At 40.6% G+C, this 20,509-nt stretch overlaps 1 protein-coding gene across 5 annotated transcripts in view; it reads right to left on the minus strand.

The window, feature by feature from the left end:
- LOC103785028 (polycomb protein SUZ12) overlaps positions 1-20,509 on the minus strand; it is a 115,981-nt gene that overhangs the window by 24,205 nt on the left and 71,267 nt on the right. For 4 of the 5 annotated variants that reach the window (XM_063599130.1, XM_063599128.1, XM_063599129.1 and 1 more), the window contains 4 exons: positions 7,586-7,657; positions 4,549-4,620; positions 1,660-1,731; positions 929-1,009 (listed from right to left, as the gene is read on the minus strand). The gene's annotated coding sequence lies outside the window, so the exon portion shown is untranslated. The remainder of the gene's footprint in view (positions 1-928; positions 1,010-1,659; positions 1,732-4,548; positions 4,621-7,585; positions 7,658-20,509) is intronic. The other variant, XM_034943240.3, reaches the window with a different exon arrangement.

The raw sequence follows: 20,509 nt of genomic DNA on the forward strand, positions 1-20,509 counted from the left end.
GCACAATGGCTTACACCTGTAGTCTCTAAAAAAAAAAATCCACAAGGCCGGGTGCGGTGGCTCAAGCCTGTAATCCCAGCACTTTGGGAGGCTACGGTGGGCAGATCACCTGAGGTCACAGGAGTTCGAGACCAGCCTGGAGGGGAGGTTGGAGTGCAGTGGCACAATCTCGGCTCACTGCAACTTCCACCTCCGGAGTTCAAGCCATTCTCGACCCTCAGCCTCCCGATAGCTGGGATCACAGGCGCCTGCCACCACGACCTGCTAATTTTTCTATCGTTAGTAGAGACGGGGTTTCGCCATGTTGGCCAGGCTGGTCTCAAACTCCTGACCTCAAGTGATCCTCCCAAGGTGCTGGGATTATAGGCATAAGCCACTATGTCCAGCCCTACACTTTGGATTTAACTTTGATTCCTGCTCATATGCAGAGTTTCAAACTGCTTAAATGTCTGCAACATTTAGCTGCAAGGAAGAAAGCTTAACACAAAGTCCTCCAGGGAGCAAAAAACTGCACCACTACGCCCAGCTAATTTTTTTGTATTTTCAGTAGGGATGGGGATTCACTATGTTGGCCAAGCTGGTGTTGAACTCCTGACCTCAGGTGATCCGCCCCCCTCAGCTCCTAAAGTTCTGGGATTACAGGCCTGAGCCACCCGCCCAGCAACAAGGCTAATTTGAGGGTCACTTGTTTGATGCCTTTTCTTGCCCATGCCATAGGTCAGAACTAGGATAAGCAGAGCAGGTCATATATAAGCTGTGTAAGTCTCTTGGCCACTTTGTACCTTAGTTTCCCCATTTGAGAAAAATGAATGGATCTTAAGACACACTTTTCAGAGTTCATAATGGGCTTATACCCAGCTAACCAGTAATTGTATGAGTTTTTATACAAAATAGTTGTTTACACGTATTCATCTTCTATTTCACTTACAAGTTGTGTAAAAACTGCATTCCGTGCCAGGCCTGAAATGTTCCAAGGCTCAGTTGTGTAATTAAATTGCAGCCCAGATTTCTACAAAAAAAGACATAAGCCAAAGGAAAAAAAAATTATTTCAGAACATTTATCATTTGCTGTGAGTCTAATTTACATAGGATGGAACATCACCTCAATCCTTTCTCTGTGCACTAAGGCAATCTCACTGTGGAAGATACTGGCTTATGATTTATACTTTAATATTGCACATGTGATACATTAGCTACAAAACAGTGAACGCTCAGTAAATACCTGTGTTAAGTGATCTTCATTTCTCTAGAACAGGATTTCACAACTTCAGTACCATCGACATTTTGGACTATATAACTCTTTGCCGTGGGGGTTTGTCTTATACTCTGCAGGAGGTTTAGCAGCATCTCTGGCCTCTGCCCACCAGATGCCAGGAGCACAACCACAGTTTTGTCAAGCAAAAGTGTCTCTGGACATTACCAAATGTCACCTGAGTACAAAATCACACCAGTTGAGAACCACTGCTCTCTGATGATTCACTATGATCTGTGTAATAATTCTTACACTAATCTTTGCTAGAGACAAAAAGGACTTGCTATAGAATTTTAGTACCTTTCTACTGGTCAAATTTTAATCATATTTCAAAATGAATAGCAAAGAGGTTTATAATTAAGTTTTATAAAAATTCCAAATGTAATAAAGTTATATTTGTAACTTACATATACTGCAAAAATGGTAGTGATTCAAATGTATGTCTTTCAATATATCGTATTTTATTACAGGATAAATCTCTAGGAAAAATAAAAGGAAAATATTGCCTTGATAAGTTATCAGTGTTGACTGGTATGAATAATAGCAAGAGTTTAGAATAATATTGAACACACATTTTTCATCTCGACTCTAAACATTTGGACCTGTATTTGAACTTTCCAGAGCTCCTAACCCTGCCTGTACCTCTCCTAGAGTCTCACTTTCATACTTTTAATAAATAAAATATACAACTTAATAGACTTTGGAATTAATTTTTCCTGAGAGCAGTAGACTTGATTAGATGCCCTTTTGTAGTCTCATCAAATCCTAGATTATGAGCTCAAAGCTTTTATCTCTATATATAGTTTCTAATATTAAAATGAATAGCCTCACATTTATACACCTTCCTAGTTTAGCTTTGTTTTCCTAAGCCAGTTCAGTATCAGAAGAAATAAAAGACATCCTTTCAACAGCATTTGAAAGGAAGTTACCCCTTTACTTAATACGTAACTTTGAACTAATATTCAAATCATATTAATACAATTAATTTCTATCATATTAATAGAAATTCATTTTTGGTTTTATATTGCTTTAATATTTCATGAAAGCAATTTCTTCAGTTATACAGAGATGGGGCTTTTCCCTCCCTCTTTACCTGGATGGTGTCATGTTGTCTGGCTGATGTCTCCATCTCTAGTCTCTCCCTTCCTAAACTATCCTCCACACAGTCATCATATAAACTCTCCAGAAGTGGCTTGCAAAGACCAGCACCTCCTGGGAAATTATTGAGGATGCAAATTCTTGGTCCCACTCTAGACCAACTGAATCAATAACTATGAGGGCGGAGTCCAGAACTGAGTTCTAACGTGCCCTCTCAATGACTGTGATGCAGATCCATCTTACAGCACTGCTGTGATAACATGGTTCCCCATGATGGCTCCTCAGCTTGGCATTCAAAGCCCTAGAAGATCTGGCTCCAATTTCCTACTCTCCCTCCTTGTAATCTACAGGTACTCATGGCATTCCTCGAATACTTTCCTGTGTTTTGCCCTTCTCCCATTTCCCTTTTGCAAGTTTAGAATATTGTCCCCAAGGTGTCTGTCCGATGCTACACAATGGCCCTTCAAAGTCCTATTCAAATGGGATTGTTCTAGTAACAGCTTCCTGGGTCCAAACTGAAGTCATTTTCCCCTCTTCTATGCTTCAGAAACAATTTATCCCTCCTAGTGCCCACATCCATTTCTTCTTCTTAATGTAGTTATTGTTCATCCCATTTTTTCTGAGCATAAACTCCTTGAAAGCATGGACTAGGTCTTGATCATCTGCATTGCCCACCATGTTTAAAACTGACACATGGAAATAAAGTAAATTAAAATATTTGTAAAACAAATGAATAGCTGGCCGGGTGCAGTGGCTCATGCCTGTAATCCCAGCACTTTGGGAGGCTGAGGCGGGTGGATTACAAGGTCAGGATATTGAGATCCTGGCTAACAGGGTGAAACCCCGTCTCTACTAAAAATACAATAAATTAGCTGGGCGTGGCAGTGTGTGCCTGTAGTTGCAGCTACTCGGGAGGCTGAGGCAGGAGAATGGAGTGAACCAGGGAGGCAGAGCTTGCGGTGAGCCGAGATCGCACCACAGCACTCCAGCCTGGGTGACAGAGCAAGATTCCGTCTCAAAATAAATAAATAAAAATAAATAAATAAATAAATAAATAAATAGCTGGGGGAGTGAGTAGTAGGAAAATGATTATTTTAAAGCAAATGTAGTTTTATTACTTCATGGCCTCTGTAGCACTTTGGCATCCACTTGAGGGTCTTTACACCCACTTTCCTTAAGCCTTTCACATTTGAAAGAATCTGTCCGCAAAAGAGCATCACTAATAAGGATTAATGACATACACACCTCTGTGGACAGAGGATAAGAATCAAGCTTTCATAGCAATTGAACATAGTATCTTCTTGTCTCTAAACAGACAGAAATACTATGCAGGTATCCCTTTCTTGGTAACAGGGCTGGGGAGATAGTTACTGTGTAATGAGTGAAGAGTTAGGGGCATTTCTGATATGCTTCTTACTGTAAACATTTCTAGCTCTACCACTTAACCATCATTTTAAACATCTGTTTTAATATAACAATTCCTGAAATGAAATCCTTAATACTAGTCTATTCTCTTGGTAGCTTAATATTCTTGATAATATTTCTATAATTCAGCTGATTTCAAATATTTAAATGTCAATTTAATGCGATTAAATTACCAAAAAATTCTGGATTAATGATGTTCAAATGAATGTAGGTGGTCTATATTTTCTTCTCCTTTAGGCAACAATCTGAAGTTAACTTTAATTCCTTTCATCCTACTAAACCAATTTTTTCAAATCTTTTTTTCTGAAGGTCAGACAGTAAATATTTTAAGGCTCTGTGGGCCACATATGATCTCTCTCGCATATTTCTCTTTCTTTTTTCTTTCACAGTCCTTTAGAAATGCAAAAACCATTCTTAACTTAATGGGCTATTAAAAAATAGACCTTAGGTTAGATTTGATCTACTGGCTGTAGATTGAATAGAAGAAGATGGTATGTAAACCCTTATAAAACAAGGTTCATATGGGTGTCAGTCACTGCTCAGATCTTCTTACCATGTGAAATTTTTTCTGTCTGTATTTTGTCTATACAATTTAAAAACTGAAAATGCATAGGATGTAGCTAATGCTAGAGATGGGCTGAGACCCTATACAAACTTACAGAATTGCAGAATTTTATTGCTGGAAGAAATCTTAGACATTATCTAATTTGACCCTCTTATTCATTTTAAAGATAATATGACTAAAAACTCAAAAATATGATTAACTAACTTACAAATACTGGAAGGATAGCAGGCCTTCAAATGGATCCTTATGTAATTCAGTCAAATAATTTTCACTGAGAATTCTGGAAAATGAAAAAGTTATTTCTAGGTTAAAATGCAAACTACAACTATTTGCTACACAGGACTATCTCCTGCATGTGGAGGAAAGCTGGGTCATGGTCATTTCAAGATGGTGGGATCTGCTCTGCTTTCGTTCAAACCTTTTCTTCCATTTTCCTTTTTGTGTCCATCCCTCTCCACCACCACCACCACACACACACAGGCAAGCGCACACACACACTTGCAAGCACTCACACATATGCAAGCACAGACACACACAGAAGCACACACACAGGCAAGCACACACACACATAGGCAAGCACACACACACAGGCAAGCACGCACACACACTTGCAAGCACACACACACATGCAAGCACACACACACATGCAAGCACACACACATGCACACACACAAGCAAGCACACAAACACAAGCACACACACACAAGCAAGCACACACACACAAGCACACTGCTCCACTCTTCCCACCAAATTGTATCTTTAATGACTCCTCTCTAGATCATAATATACCTTTCAGAATCCAACTCTGGGTGGCACCAAGATCAGCAGAACCTCCATTTCCTCCTCTCTTTCCCCAAACCTTATTGCAAAAGCCCCACATGGGACCATGTCAGGGCTGCAAGTGAAGCCATTCAACTTTTTTCCCCCATCAAAAAAATTTGAGAACTACAATGTGCGTAAAGTGCAAATAACATAAATGTTGTTTATATTTAATGTAATTTAATTTAATTTAATTTCTGAGACAGGGTCCATTCTGTTATCCACACTGGTCTCAGACTCCTGGCTCAAGTGATCCTCCTGTCTCTGCCTCCCAAAGTGTTGGGATTGCAGACATGAGCCACCTCACCTGGCCAAATATTCAGTTTAATAATTATAAAGCAGATACCCATGTAAACATTGTTACAAAAGATTATTGCTAGCATCCCAGAAGCCCCAGTGTGCCCCTTTCCAATCATATTCCTCTCTCTAACCCTAATAGGTAACCACTACCCTGACTTTTGTAATGATTTTCTTGCTTTTAAAATGTAGTCCTGGCCTGGCGTGGTGGCTCATGCCTGTAATCCCAGCATTCTGGAAAGCCAAGGCACATGAATCACCTGAGGTCATGAGTTCGAGACCAGCCTGTCCAACATGGTGAAACTCTTATCTCTACTAAAAATAGAAAAATTAGCTGGGCATGGTGGCGGGCACCTGTAATTCCAGCTACCCAGGAGGCTGAGGCAGGAGAATCCCTTGAACCCGGGAGGTGGAACTTGCAGTGAGCCAAGATCGCACCATTGAACTCCAGCCTGGGCAACAAGAACAAAATTCCGTCTCAAAAAATAAATAAAGCAATTCTCCTGCCTCAGCTTCCCAAGTAGATGGGATTATAGGCACCCACCACCATGCCTGGCTAATTTTTGTATTTTCAGTAGAGATGGGGTTTCACCATATTGGCCAGGCTGGTCTCAAACTCCCGACTTCAGGTGATCCACCTGCCTCGACCTCCCGAGGTGCTGGGGATACAGCTGTGAGCCACTGCAACTGGCATGTGTTTGATTTTTAATTTGGAACTCATGTATGTCTTGTCTATATAAGTCAAACTAATGATGTGACACAAACTGTTGTGAAAAATGTTACTTTGAATGTAAGCATTTTTTCCAAAATCATTTATGTGTCTCAACTAATTCCTTCTATAAATCAGGAAGAAAACGATAAAACAATTCAACAGGAAAATGAACAAAGGATAGAAAACTCAGAGAAGAAACACAAATGTTCAATAAACATATAAAGATGTTTAATTAAATTCATGAGTGATCAGAAAAATTCAAATTTGGATGGAATCCCTTTTATTCATCCATAAATTCAACAAAAAGTTGGCAAATACCCAACAGTGAAAAGGTGTGGGGAAATGAATGCTGTCATATTCTGCTGACGATAGAGTCAGTTGGCACAACATTTTTGAGGACAATTAAAATTTTATATCTACATAGTCTTCACCCCAACTCTTCCATTTCTAGATATCTATGCTACAGGAATACTTGCCCACGAAGCATAAGCTCAACATTCATCAATGGGGAAATTATTAAATAAACTATGATGCATCCATACTATGGATTATGCAGGAGTTTAAATGAATGGGGTGACCCTCTAAGTCCTAGGAAGGAAATTATGAAGTGAAAGAATATCATATACGTGATACCATGAAGTGAAAGAATCAAGTTGCAAGATGTTACCCTTTATGAAAAGAAAAAAGATTTTAAAAACCACACAACAAATCTATTTTGCTTTATGTAAATATGTATATAGGTAAATGGGGAAAAGTCTGGACGCATGTATACTAAACACACAGTAGCATTACCTCAGGGATGAGGGAGTAGAGCACAAGGAGGGTTTTTGTTATACCTGTTATTGCATTTTTATACATTAAAAATAGAATCATGGGCTGGGGGTGGTGGCTCATGCCTATAATATGAGCACTTTAGGAGGCCAAGGTGGGAGGATCACTTGAGCCCAGGAGCTCAAGACCAGCCTAAGCAGCATAGGAAGAGCCCGTCTCTACAAAAAATACAAAATTAGGTGGGCGCGGTGGCATGCACCTGTGGTCCCAGCTGCTTAGGAGGCTGAGATGGGAGGATCACTTGTGCCTGGGAGGTGAAGGCTGCAGTGAGATGTGATTATGCCACTGCACTCCAGCCCAGGGGACAAAGTAAGACCCTGTCTCTGAAAAAAAAAAAACGAGGAAAAAAAAGAATATAACCATGTATTATTTGTATGATAAAAAATACATTTAAATTGCTTCTTATTTTAGAGAGAGCCTACCAAATTTAATTTTAAAATAACCATAGGATTGCAATCCACAGAGGCTGATTTGGGGTATGGAGGGGAAATATCTTTTCTCAGAGGTATGGACCTCAAAATTCTGGACAAAGAAGGATCTTACAATGCACTTAGTTTTTTGTCATATTTGGAGAGAATATACTCACAGTTTCTCAGTTCATCTGTATGCTTTCCATACATTTCCATCAATGTATGAAATATAGTTTCCTTGGAAATTTCTGTGAAGAAAGACAGTTTATATCCTTGAATAGGCAGGCAAAGAATGAACAGGATAAATAAAAGAATCATGGCAACCTTGTCGGGGATATTCAGAAACAGAAAATAACACCTGCTTTCTCATTTCCAGAGCTATCAGCTTCCCAGTTTGCACAATTCATCAAGAAATAATACGGGGCCACTGGCACAAATGATGAGACATCTCCCGGAAGCTTAACTTCCTATCCGTCCCATTTCTTGGACAGACGATGCCAGTTAATTACTTTGAATGTAAGTATTTTATCCAAAAGCACTTATGTGTCTAAACAAACTCCTACAAATCAACACAAAAATGGCCAATAATTCAACAGAAAAATGGGCATAAGCTTATCTTTATCGATAAATAAGTAGAAAGAAACCCTATGCCAGGTAACACCAAAGCTTTGCCCTCTGTTGAAACATCCTAGGCTTTTTCTTTCCACTCTTATTACAACTGATCTGATTTAGCCCCTTCACAGTTTACTCCTACATTTTGCTAGACCTTTCTATTTTGTCTCCCTAAAATAAGCTTTTCCTTTTGGGTACTCTACATATGGATTCTGAAATAATCCTTTGCATGTCTATACTTGAACATAAAGCAAAAAAATAAAATAAAATAAAATAATCTTCCTGTTTTAATCATTTAATCTCTCTTGCTTGGAAACTTTCGATGGCTTTCCATACCTCATTGTGTACCCTTTAAGACCCAAGTAAACTTTTAGCTTATCCATGTAGCTTTCCCTGATCTCCACACCTCAAGGACCACAGATTCTGGTAAATTCTAGCACTGATGGTATGCATTATCTTTTAGGAATTAATTATATACACTGCCCTTTTCATGCCTATTCTCTTTCTTCCCTCCTATCATTTTCATGTTCTGCAGACAATAGCATACTTGGTCCTGGGTTTGACACAAAATGAGTGCTACATATAAAAAGCCAGGGACAAAGATGAGTTCTGGACATAACTAAAGGACAGAGTAATCATGTTAACAGCCAACACTCCTACATATGCTAGGCACTGATGAAATGTTTCATATATTCACTCACCCAAATTTCACAACAATCCTATGAAATGGTAACTAGCATAATCCCCAGTTTAAAAGGAGGAAATTGAGTCACAGAGCAGAATAACTTGCTCTGGATCACCAAGCTAATAAACAGACCTGGGTTCAAACCCAGGCAGCCTGGCTCCAGAATCAATTCTTAACCACTTAGAGCATCATCACTGAGATCGGGAGAGTGACAGGCTGCTGTAAAGAAGGTGAAGCGGGTCAGGCGCGGTGGCTCACGCCTGTAATCCCAGCACTTTGGGAGGCTAAAGTGGGTGGATCGCCTGAGGTCAGGAGTTCAAGACCAGCCTGACCAACATGGAGAAACCCCGTCTCTACTAAAAACACAAAAAATTAGCCAGGTGTGGTGGCGCATGCCTGTAATCTCAGCAACTCAGGAGGCTGAGGCAGGAGAATCACTTGAACCCGGGAGATGGAGGTTGCGGTGAGCCAAGACCGTGCCATTGCACTCCAGCCTGTGCAACAAGAGCAAAACTCTGTCTCAAAAAAAAAAAAAAAAAAAAAGAGGGTGAAGCGAAAATAGGAGCAGAGCAGCGGTTAAGCAATGATGTGATGGGGTAAATAAGAATGGATAAGAAAACGAGTAAGAGTAAAAGACTGGAGAAAAAGTAAAAGACTGGAGAATGGGTCTAACATTAAAGGAGAATGAGGAGAAGGGAGAATTGACAAGCAAAGGTGAAAGCGGAAAGTCACTTGTCAGTATGGCTTGGGGAGATAAAGAAGGCCCAGGAAGGCCTCCAGGAAAAGGCTGCCATGTCAGGCAAGACACAGAGGATGATTGAGGAAAGGTGATTCTTACAAGGTGGTGAAGATGCCATTGTAGGTGTCGGGCTCTGGCACAGGCACTTGGCGGAGCCTCTGCTTTGAGCTGAGACCAACACATGACAGAGTCTCATCTCCGCAGGTGCAGAGCTCATATATGTTGGTGCTTGTGGAGGCCTTCTGTTCCTCTGGTGCAGTTTCAGACTGCACCAATGAATCCTGAGAAGATTCTAACTTTGTAGGTGGACCTGTGACTTCAGTCAGGCTTCGATGCAGAGTCTGAACCTGGTCTGGATGAGGAGCTCTAGTCTTCTCCAGGGCTGTGGAATGTCCAATCTCTGTAGTGGGTTCTGGAGTTATGGCAAGCCCCGGGTCTGGAGGCTGAGCTGAGGTTTCCTCCGAGGTTGGAGACGGTTTAACCTCTGTAGTAGGCTCTGTAGTTATGCTAAGCTCCAGGTCCAGAGGTTGAACTGTGGCTTCAGTCAGGTGTGAATGCTGAGCCTGACCCTTGTCTGAAGGTGGAAGTGTCACCTCAGGGTGTTCTGGAGGAGGAGCTGTAGTCGTCAGGGCTGTAGAAGAAGGTTCCACCTCCTCTGGAGGCTGAATTGGGGCCTCCTGCTGGGCTTGGGTAGATTCTGTCTCATTTTTAGGCTCTGAAGTCATGGTAACCTCCACATCTGCAGGTTTGACTGTAATATTGGGCAAATTATAATGAGCTTGATCCTCACCTGGAGGTTGAACTGTCACTTCATGATTCAGTGGAGTTTGAGCTAGACTCTCCATAGAGGACTCAGTTTTGCTCTCCAAACTTCAAATAAGGGGTCAGAGCCAAGGGTCAAGACTTTAGGAAAAGCTCCAGAAATACCCTGCACTCAAAAAGCAGTTTCAGAGTTTCACATTTTCCTGAGAATGAAACAAATTATCCTCCAAATTCTGCTGCTTGTTTTGAATTATGGTTACACTGGCTATGTTATCCGACCCTTGAGTTTTGTTTTGTTTGTTTTTTGAGATGGAGTTTCGCTCTTGTCGCCCAGGCTGGAGTGCAATGGCATGATCTTGGCTCACCACAACCTCCACCTCCTTGGTTCAAGCGATTCTCCTGCCTCAGCCTCCAGAGTAGCTGGGATGCATGTACCACCATTTCCCCCATGTTGGTCAGGCTGGTCTTGAACTCCCAACCTTAGGTGATCCACCCGCCTTGGCCTCCCAAAGCACTGGCATTACAGGTGTGAGCCACTGCGCCCAGCCATGTTACCTTTGAGTTTTTATCTCCACATACTTGAATTAAACTGTGTAGTTCTTCCCATCTGACATCTACAATCTCTTCACTGGGTCTGCACTCCACAGCTATTTTACCACTTTCTGAAATAAAGTTAGCAAGTATCAATTCAGAATCTTTTTCATTCTAAAACTTCCTGAATATAATGGTAGCACCCCACAATGAGACATTCTTTTGGTTTCTAAAAGCAGAAAATAAGAGCATTTTCCTGGAAGTTTCCTCATCATATGCTTCGTTTTTTTTGTTTTGTTTTGTTTTTTTGTTTTTTGGAGACTGGGTCTCACTCTGTCACCCAGGCTGAAGTGCAGTGGCACTATCATAGCTCACTGCAGCCTGGAATTCCTGGGCTCAAGTGATCTTCCTGCCTCAGCCTCCAGAGTAGCAGGGACTACTCCCCTGTGCCCGGCTAATTCTCTTTTTTAGAGACATGGTCCTGCTTTGTTGCCCAGGCTGGTCTCGAACTCCTAGCTTGAAGTGATCCTTCTGTCTTGGCCTCCCAAATTGCTGAGATTTCAGGCGTGGGTCACCATGTCCGGTCTCACAGCTCAGTTTTTAACGTATGTATGAAATATCAACTGTGTTTGGTTCAAAGGACTTTATGATCTTACAGATAAGAACTAAGGAATAATAACATAAGAAATGAAAAATGTGGACACAAAAATGTTCAATCACAATATGATTAAATGGTAAGGCATCAGGTAGGGGGTCGAAGTAAGTTCAAATCCAAAATAGAGACCATGGGCTGGTAGACACTTCACATTAGAAGCATGGCTAGGTATCATCTACTCCCTGAGAACCAAAATTCCACCAGACACAGTGAACAAAGCTTCGGAGAGAGAGAACATTTGAACATTTTATTGGCAGAAAATGGCCCACATGCTCTACAGACAATACAACTTCCTTCAAGGCAAACTAGAGCTATAATGCTTTTGGTCTATGCAGTTTTCAGTGTGTGCAAGGGATACCTTTGCATAAGAGGGAGAGGTAAACAGCCCACACATTTAGCTTGGTTATTAAAGGTCCTCCTTCCCTATAACCTGATAGGTTATTTCCCCTAAGATCCAGATGAGTACACATTAGATGAAATTCCAGAAGTTATCTTCAAATTTTGCTACTCATTGAATGTCATGAAGATCCTGGAAACAAAAGAAGAAAACAAGAAACAACCTTGCTACTCAACAAGGGATTGATATTGTCACATTTGAGAGAAATTCAGAATCTCAGGCCTAAACCCAGGCCTCCTAAATTAGGATCTGCAGTTTCTCACAATCTTCAGGTGATTTCTATGGTCATGAAAGTTTGAAAAGCTGCCTTGAAACAGTCCTTCCTAAAACTGAAGTGGAGGTGCAGCAAAAATCATCTGGTAAATTGTTAAAAGTCATCTCAAATGCAACCCAAATTTACAGAATCCCAGGTGAAGCTCAGTAGTCTGTATTTTTATCCTTCTCCCCAAATAATTCTGATGTGCAGGCAAGTTTGAAAACCACTGCGTTCAAGAAAATGGATACTCCCCTTACCAAGTGGAAAGCAGGATTTTGGAAACTCATGCAAGGGAAGCAAAAAGATGCCTCAGGAGGCATGATTACAACAGGATTGATGCAAACGGAAGCCGAAGCTTAACCACAGACATTAATATATGCCTACAAAAGAAAATGCTAAGGAAGTCAAGTGGTCTGCATGAATTCTGAAGAAAAACGGAGAACCAAAGACCAAAATTTGTCAATGAATTTCCAGCACAGCCCCAGGTTAAGGGAGTGAATTTCTTGACTGAATGACACAGACTCTGGACCACCTGATCGGTTATTACCTTAATGGAGGAATTATATTACAATGTATAGGTACTTTAATTAGAATGACCTGGCAGTTACTGAGGCAAAATTTTCTGTTCCTTTGTATTCTGTAACACAAGAAGGATCTACATGGATGTTCTCTTCTCTGAACTGTTTGGATGAACTGGTCAACGGCACTCATCATGCCTTGGGTTTTAAATCTGCATTGTGGTCATAATCTGTTATTTAATTAATTTCTCATATTTTTAATAAAAAGTTTGCCTACATATTTTAGACAGAAATTACCTTACTTTGCTGAAATTCTGAGAAATCCTAGACGGTTTTCAAGGCCGGGCTCAAATGTCACCTCTACTACCCTTTGCTGTGCCTCCTGGCGCTGTGCTTCTGACACTGTACGGTCCTCCATGACAGCGTGAGCACGATTATATTACAGGCAATTACTCATGCCCCCCTGGCTCATTTGTTGACTCCCTTAGAGCACAGATCATGTTTCAGTTATTGTAGTAACTAAAACAATATTTGTTCAACCAATGACACCCATAAACAAAAGTACCCGCCGAGGGCAGAGGTGCAGAGGTAAAGTCATGCCAAGATTAAATCCCAGAAACCATTGTAGATTTTTCGGAGTTGACCCATACATTTATTGTATTAATTCTTAAAAAAAAATTACAGTGTTTTCAGACTTCTAGACTTCAAAAGACAACTCTCTATATAATGTATGTTTCTAGAAGGAAAAAGTGTAACATTGTCCCCTTGTTTCTAATTGGTATCTGAGAAAAGAGGCCTCACTCAATATTGGTATAGGGAAGGGGGAAGTTCATTTCCAGCAGAAGTTAATACTCCAGAACTAATAAAATCTAATTATTTAATCTGCTATTACACATCTATAAACCATGAATGGCATATCAAGAAGAAATAATCTGTGATGCATTGAAATCTTTTAAAAATTATGAAACTTACTTGTCAAATGTTACAAGGATTCACCTTTTGATGTGGAATAGTGTCCCAATCTGGTATTAACGTTATTACTGAACAAGGCTGTGCTCTTTGAGTACATTCCATTTGCCCCCAATCCCTATCTTCTGTGTCAGTAATAATATAAAAATCACCAGCTAGCTTTTACAGGTGCTTTCTTTTTTTTGAGACAGAGTCACTCTGTCGCCCAGGCTGGAGTGCAGTGGCACAATCTTGGCTCACTGCAACCTCCACCTCCTAGGTTCAAGCCACTTGCCTGCCTCACTCCCAAGTAGCTGGGATTACAGGAGCCCACCACCACACCTGGCTAATTTTTATATTTTTAGTAGAGATGGGGTCTCACCATGTTGGCCAGGCTGGTCTCAAATTCCTGACCTCAAGTGATCCATCCACCTAGGCCTCCCAAAGTGCTGGGATTACAGGTGTGAGCCACCATGCCTGGCCTATAGAGTGCTATTTGCCAGACATTGTGCTAAGCACTTTACAGTGCATTATCTTATTTTATCCTCAGATCAGCTCCATAAAATAGCTACCATTATTACCTCTACATGTATATAGATATACGTATCTATCTATCTATCTATATCTACATACATTGGAAGTCTCACCAGTGTTTTAACTTGTGCTTTCAACCACTATACATATTTTAAAGAGCGTAAGAGGAGAAACAACCATTTGTGTTTTAAAATTTTCCCAGATACCATTTCTGCTGCTCTTTCTTTATCTCTGAAGTTCTAGTATTACCACTGGTATAATTTTCCTTTGGCCTAAAGACCTGCTTATACATTTATTTTAGAGCAGAACTTCTGACAACACATTCTCTTAGATTTTCTTCATCTGAAATGGCTTTTTTTTCTTTTTGCCTTAATTGTTGAAGGGTATTTTTGCTGGATATAGAATTCTGGATTGACATTTCTCTCAGTACTTTAAAGATGTTCTGCAGTTACTTGAATCGCTGAAAGGCTTAAAGCTGGGGACTGGCTCTATCACACACATGTTTTACAGAAAGGTTCATTACTTTTATATCTTCATTGTGGACCACAGCCTTTATCATCACTAAATCTTTGTCTCATTTAGGAGTTTTTAAATTTTGCTTTGAACCTAACTTTTGTAACTCCTTTCTTTTTATTTCCTACAATGTGGAGTTTATCGGGGACAACATAGGCAGTTGGAAATACATAACTGGAGTTTAGAAGAGAGGTCTAGGTAGGAAAATGGATCTAGAAGTCATTGATATTTTGGTGGTAATTGAGTCAACTGATAATTAGGGGAAAGTTGAGGAAACTAAATGCTGAGGACTATCACATGTAAGAGGGATGTTTGAAGGAGGAATAACTGGTCAAGGAAATTGGGTCATGAGTGGCAACAGGAAATTTAAGAAGGATGTAGTGGCCAAAGGTATCATACATGCATTGTATATGTATGTAGAGATATATCTTTCAATGTATGTGGATATATGTCTACATACATATACAATGTATGCATGTAGATATACATTGAAAGTATAGATACATATCTATATACCTAGATACATTGAAAGTGTATATAGATATATACACACATACACACACATATATACAATTATAAGGGAGGGGGACTAGAATAAAGAAACCTATATGGTTGCAATACTTTGACGTTGTATTTAGAGGTAAAAGGCTAACTCTAAGTAGCTAGGTTAGGTGTATATTTTGTAATTCCTACAGCAAAAAGATAGCCCAGATATGACCAAAAGCCATTTAATAAAACCCTAAAAAATAGTCAATTAATCCAAAAGTAGGCAGAAAAAAGAAACAGAAGAAACGCCCCAAAAAAGAGATAATCAGAAAACAAATAATAAAATAGGAAACCTAAATCCAGTCATTATCAATCATATTAAATGTAAATGGTCCAACACACATTAATTAAAAGACGCTGTCAGATTACATTTAAAAGAAAAATAAATAAAACAAGAAACCATTTGAAAATATAATGATGTGGCCAGGCATGGTGGCTCACACCTATAATCCCAGCATTTTGGGAGGCTGAGGTGGGCAGGTGCCTTGAGCCCAGGAATTCAAGACCAGCCTGGGCAACATGGCGAAACCCCATCTCTATTTTTATAAATTGAAAGTAAACGAATATCATGATATATAGATTAAAAGCAAAAGGGTAGTGAAAGATATGTCATTCTAACACTAGTCAAAAACAGTATTATATTACTAATATAAAACACTAATTTTATATTAGTATTAAATAATGGTTTTTTGTTTGTCTGTCTGTTTTCGAGATGGGGTCTTGCCCTGTTACCCAGGCTAGAGTGCAGTGGCACAATCTGGGCTCACTACAACCTCTGCCTCCCGGCTTCAAGCAATTCTCCTGCCTCAGCCTCCCAAGTAGTTGGGATTACAGGTGCCTGCCAACGCGCCTAGCTCATTTTTGTATTTTTAGTAGGGACGGGGTGAAACCATCTTAGCCAGGTTGGTCTCGAACTCCTGACCTCAGGTGATTCACCCGCCTCGGCCTCCCAAAGTGCTGGGATTACAGGCGTGAGGCACCGCACCTGGCCTGTATGTATGTATTTATTTGAGATGGAGTCTTGCTCTGCTTCCCAGGCTGGGGTGCAGTGGTGTGATCTCAGCTCTCTGCAATGTCCACCACCTGGATTCCAGTGATTCTCTTGCCTCAACCTTCTGAGTAGCTGGGACTACAGATGTGTGCCACCACACCAGGCTGTTTTTCTATTTTTAGTAGAGACGGGGTTTCGCCATGTTGGCCGGTCTGGTCTTGAACTCCTGACCTCAGGTGATCCACCCGCCTTGGCCTCCCAAAGCGCTGGGATTACAGGCGTGAGCCACCATGCCTGGCCAAATAATGATTTTTAGTATAATGATTATTACCAGAAATAAAGGTTATTTCAGAATAATAAAGGGGTCAAATAATCATCAAGAGGACAAAACTGTAAATGTTTCTGCATCTAACAACAGGGCCTCAAAATACGGGACGCATAAACAGACAGAATTTCAAGGAGAAAGAGAACAAACCCATAACAATCGTTGTAGACTTCAACACTCCTTTCTCAGTAATCACTAGAACAAGCAGACAGGAAATCAGCAAGGATAGAGCAGACCTTAACATGATCAACCAACTTGACCTAATTATTATTTATGAAACACTTTACCTAACGGCAGCAGGACACATCTTTCCCATTACAAACTGAACATTCACCTAAAAAATGTTTCAGGCCATATACAAACCTCTAAATTTTTTTTTTTTAATTCATCATACCAAGTATGGTCTCTAACCATAATGGAATTAAATTAGAAACCAACAACAAAGATATCTGGGAAATCCCTAAACGTTTGAAAATTAAACAATACGTTTTAAAACAAATCATGGGTCAAAGAGTAAGTCATAATAGAAATTTTACTATATTGTGAACCAAATGAAAATGAAAATAAAACATATATCACAAATTCTAAGATATGTTTTTAAAAGTGCACAAAGGGGCTGGGCGCGGTGGCTCATGCCTGTAATCCCAGCACTTTGGGAGGCCGAGGCAGGTGAAACACCTGAGGACAGGAGTTTGAGACCAGCCTGGCCAACATGGTGAAACCCCATCTCTACTAAAAATCCAAAATTAGCTGGGTGTGGTGGTGGGTGCCTGTAATCCCAGCTACTCGGGAGGCTGAGGCACGAGAATCATTTCAACCCAGGAGGTGGAGGCTGCAGTGAGCCAAGATCGTGCCACTGCACTCCATTCTGGGCAACGGAGCAAGATTCTGTCTTAAAAAAAGAAAAATGCATAAAGGAGCACAATGGTTTAGCCTGGAATCCCAGCACTTTGGGAGGCCAAGGCAGGAAGATTGCTTGAGCCCTAAAGTTCAAGACCAGCCTGGGCAATATAGTGAGACCTCATCTCTATTTGAAAAGAAAGAAAGAAAAATCAAAGAAAATGAGGTATATAAGCACGATAGGATATTATTCAGCCATTAAAAAAGTGAAATCCGGGCTGGGCATGGTGGCTCACACCTGTAATCCCAGCACTTTGGGAGGCTGAGGCAGGCAGATCACGAGGTCAGGGGTTCGAGAACTGACTGGCTAACATAGTGAAACCCCGTCTCTTCTAAAAATACAAAAATCAGCCGGGCGTGGTGGCGGGTGCCTGTAGTCCCAGCTACTTGGGAGGCTGAGGCAGGAGAATCGCTTGAACCCAGGAGGTGGAGGTTGCAGTGAGCCAAGATTGTGCCACTGCACTCCAGCCTAGGTGACAGAGCAAGGCTCCATCTCAAAAAAAAAAAAAAAAAAAAAAAGTGAAATCCTTCATCTGTAAAGCTAGAGGTTTGGAAAATAAAACCTATTTGCAGCAACATGGATAGAACTGGAGGACATTATGTTAAGTGAAACAGGCCAAGGTCAGAAAGACAAGTATCGCATATTCTCATTCATATGTGAGAGATTAAGAAGTTGATTTCATGGAGATAGGCAGTAGAATGATGGTTACTGGGGGCTGGGAAGCAGGTAGGGATGAAGACAAGTTGATTCATGGGCATAAAAGCGCAGTCAGATGGAAGGAATAAGTTTTAGTTTTTGTTTGCACAGTAGGGTAACTAGAGTCAACAATAACTTACTGTATATTTTAAAATAGCTAGAACATTTGTTATCTTCCCAATACAAAAAAAAGGATAAACATCTGAGATGATGGATACCCTAATTAACCTGATTTGATCATTACACATTGTATGAATCTACCAAAATATTACATGTACCCTTATAAATATGTACACTCTACCTTAAGGAAACAGTGAAAAAAGAAGGTGTGGAACAACAACGACCACAACAAAATCAAAGAGGAAAATCTTTGTGAACTTGGGTTGGTCAGGCCAGGAATCAGCAAACCATGGCCAATCCACTACCCATTTTTGTAATAATCAAAAGAATAACAATATAATTGGTAATTTGTAAATTATGTGAAATTCAAACTGCAGTGTTCATAAAGTTTTATCAGAACAGCTATTCTCATTCTATAGACATTACGTATTGTCTACGACTGCTTTCATTGCTACAATGGCAGAGCTGCAACAGGGACAGCAAGGCTGAATATTTACTATCTGACCTTTTACAGAAAAAGTCTGGCAAGATCTGGGTTAGGCAGAGTTGTTAGATGAACACCAAATCTGTAAAAGAAAAAATGTGGTAAAGCAGACTTCATCCAAATTTAAAACTTATGCTCCGGGAAAAAGACACTGCTAAGACAATGAAACACAAGGCACAGATGGGGAGAAAATACATGAACATCACACAACCTAACAAAGCACTTATATCCAAAATATATAAAGAACTCTTACTACCCAATAATAAGAAATTGGCCAGGCATGGTGGCTCATGCCTCTAATCCCAGCACTTTGGGAGGCCAAGGCAGGCAGATTGCCTGAGCTCAGGAGTTCAAGACCAGCCTGGGCAACACAGCGAAACCCCATCCCTATTAAAAATACAAAAATTAGCCACACATGGTGGTGGCATGCACCTGTGGTCCCAACTACTTGGGAGGCTGAGGTGGGAGGATCACCTTGAGCCCAGGGTCGAGGGGAATGACAGGCTGCAGTGAGCCAAGATCATGCCACTGCACTCCAGAGTGGGTGAAAGAGCGAGACTCTGTCTTCAAAAAATAAAATAAAAGAAGAATAACAATAAAGAAAGCAACCCAATTAAACATCTTAAATCAAGATTTTGGTATCTTGGCCAGGCATGGCGGCTCATGCCTGTCATCTCAGCACTTTGGGAGGCCGAGGCAGGCAGATCGCTTGAGCCCAGGATTCAAAATCAGTCTGGGCAACATATCAAAACCCCATCTCTATTTAAAACAAACAAACCAACAAAAAACTACCCAGGTATGGTGGTGCACACTTGCAATCCCAGCTACTTGGGAGACTGGGAGGTGGGAGGATGGCTTGAGCCCAGAAGGTGGAGGCTGCAGTGAGTGGTGACTGTGCCACTGCTCTCCAGCCTGGGCAACAGAGCAAGACTGTATCTCAAAAAAAAAAAGATTTTAGTATTTTTCCAGAAACAATGATATACAGATGGCAAATAAAAAGATGCACATAAAAAGAGGCTCAGAACCATTAGTCATTAGGGACAAGCAAATTAAAACCACAAGGAGCTACCACCATATACTTACTAAGGTGGCTAAAAAAAAAACACAACAAAAACTGACAATATCAAGTGCTAGGGAGGATACAGGGCAACCGGAACTCTTCATACATTTGCAGGTAAGAATGAAAAATGGTACAGCTACTTTGGAAAACAGTTTTGGCAGTTTCTTATAAATATACAACCCAGAAATCATACTCCTAGGTATTTACTCAAGAGAAACAAGTCTGCGTTCATACAAAAAACATGATGGAAATGTTTGGGGCAGCTTTATTCATAGCTGCCAAAAACTAGAAATAACCAAAACAATTTTGAATCGGATGAATTACCAAATTTGGTTGGATCTTGTTTGGCTTTCTGCTTTGCTTTTTAATCAACCATTTACCAGCAACTGTTGCACTGGCCCGTCAGCACTCGAAGAATAAAAACAAACACACAGGACCAGGTAAAGTTCCCCTACTAACCAAAATGATCCGTTTCCTTAACACAATTTAAAAACCACAGCTAGGGGTGTGAACACAGGCATGTTTTTCTGTGTGTTTGTGTGCCACAATCTGTACAAATCCTTAATTCCCTTTTAAGGAACAGATAAATAATGAAAATCCGAAAGGAAACACATTAGAAATGCAAAGAGGTTTGCAAAACAAGAGGCTTCTTTCATTCCAGAAAACCACACCAAAACAAGGGGAGAAAAATGAATGCAATGGATATGTGTTTGCCAAAGTTTCAATCCTGCCCGGTGGAGACACTGCACTGGCACAAATTTTGAGGAGAAAAAAAGGGAGTTGGGGGGACGGGGAGCAAGCGAGTGCGGCCTGCAAACTGCAACAAT

The sequence above is a fragment of the Pan paniscus genome, chromosome 19, assembly GCF_029289425.2.
Source record: "Pan paniscus chromosome 19, NHGRI_mPanPan1-v2.0_pri, whole genome shotgun sequence".
Taxonomy (NCBI): Eukaryota; Metazoa; Chordata; class Mammalia; order Primates; family Hominidae; genus Pan; species Pan paniscus.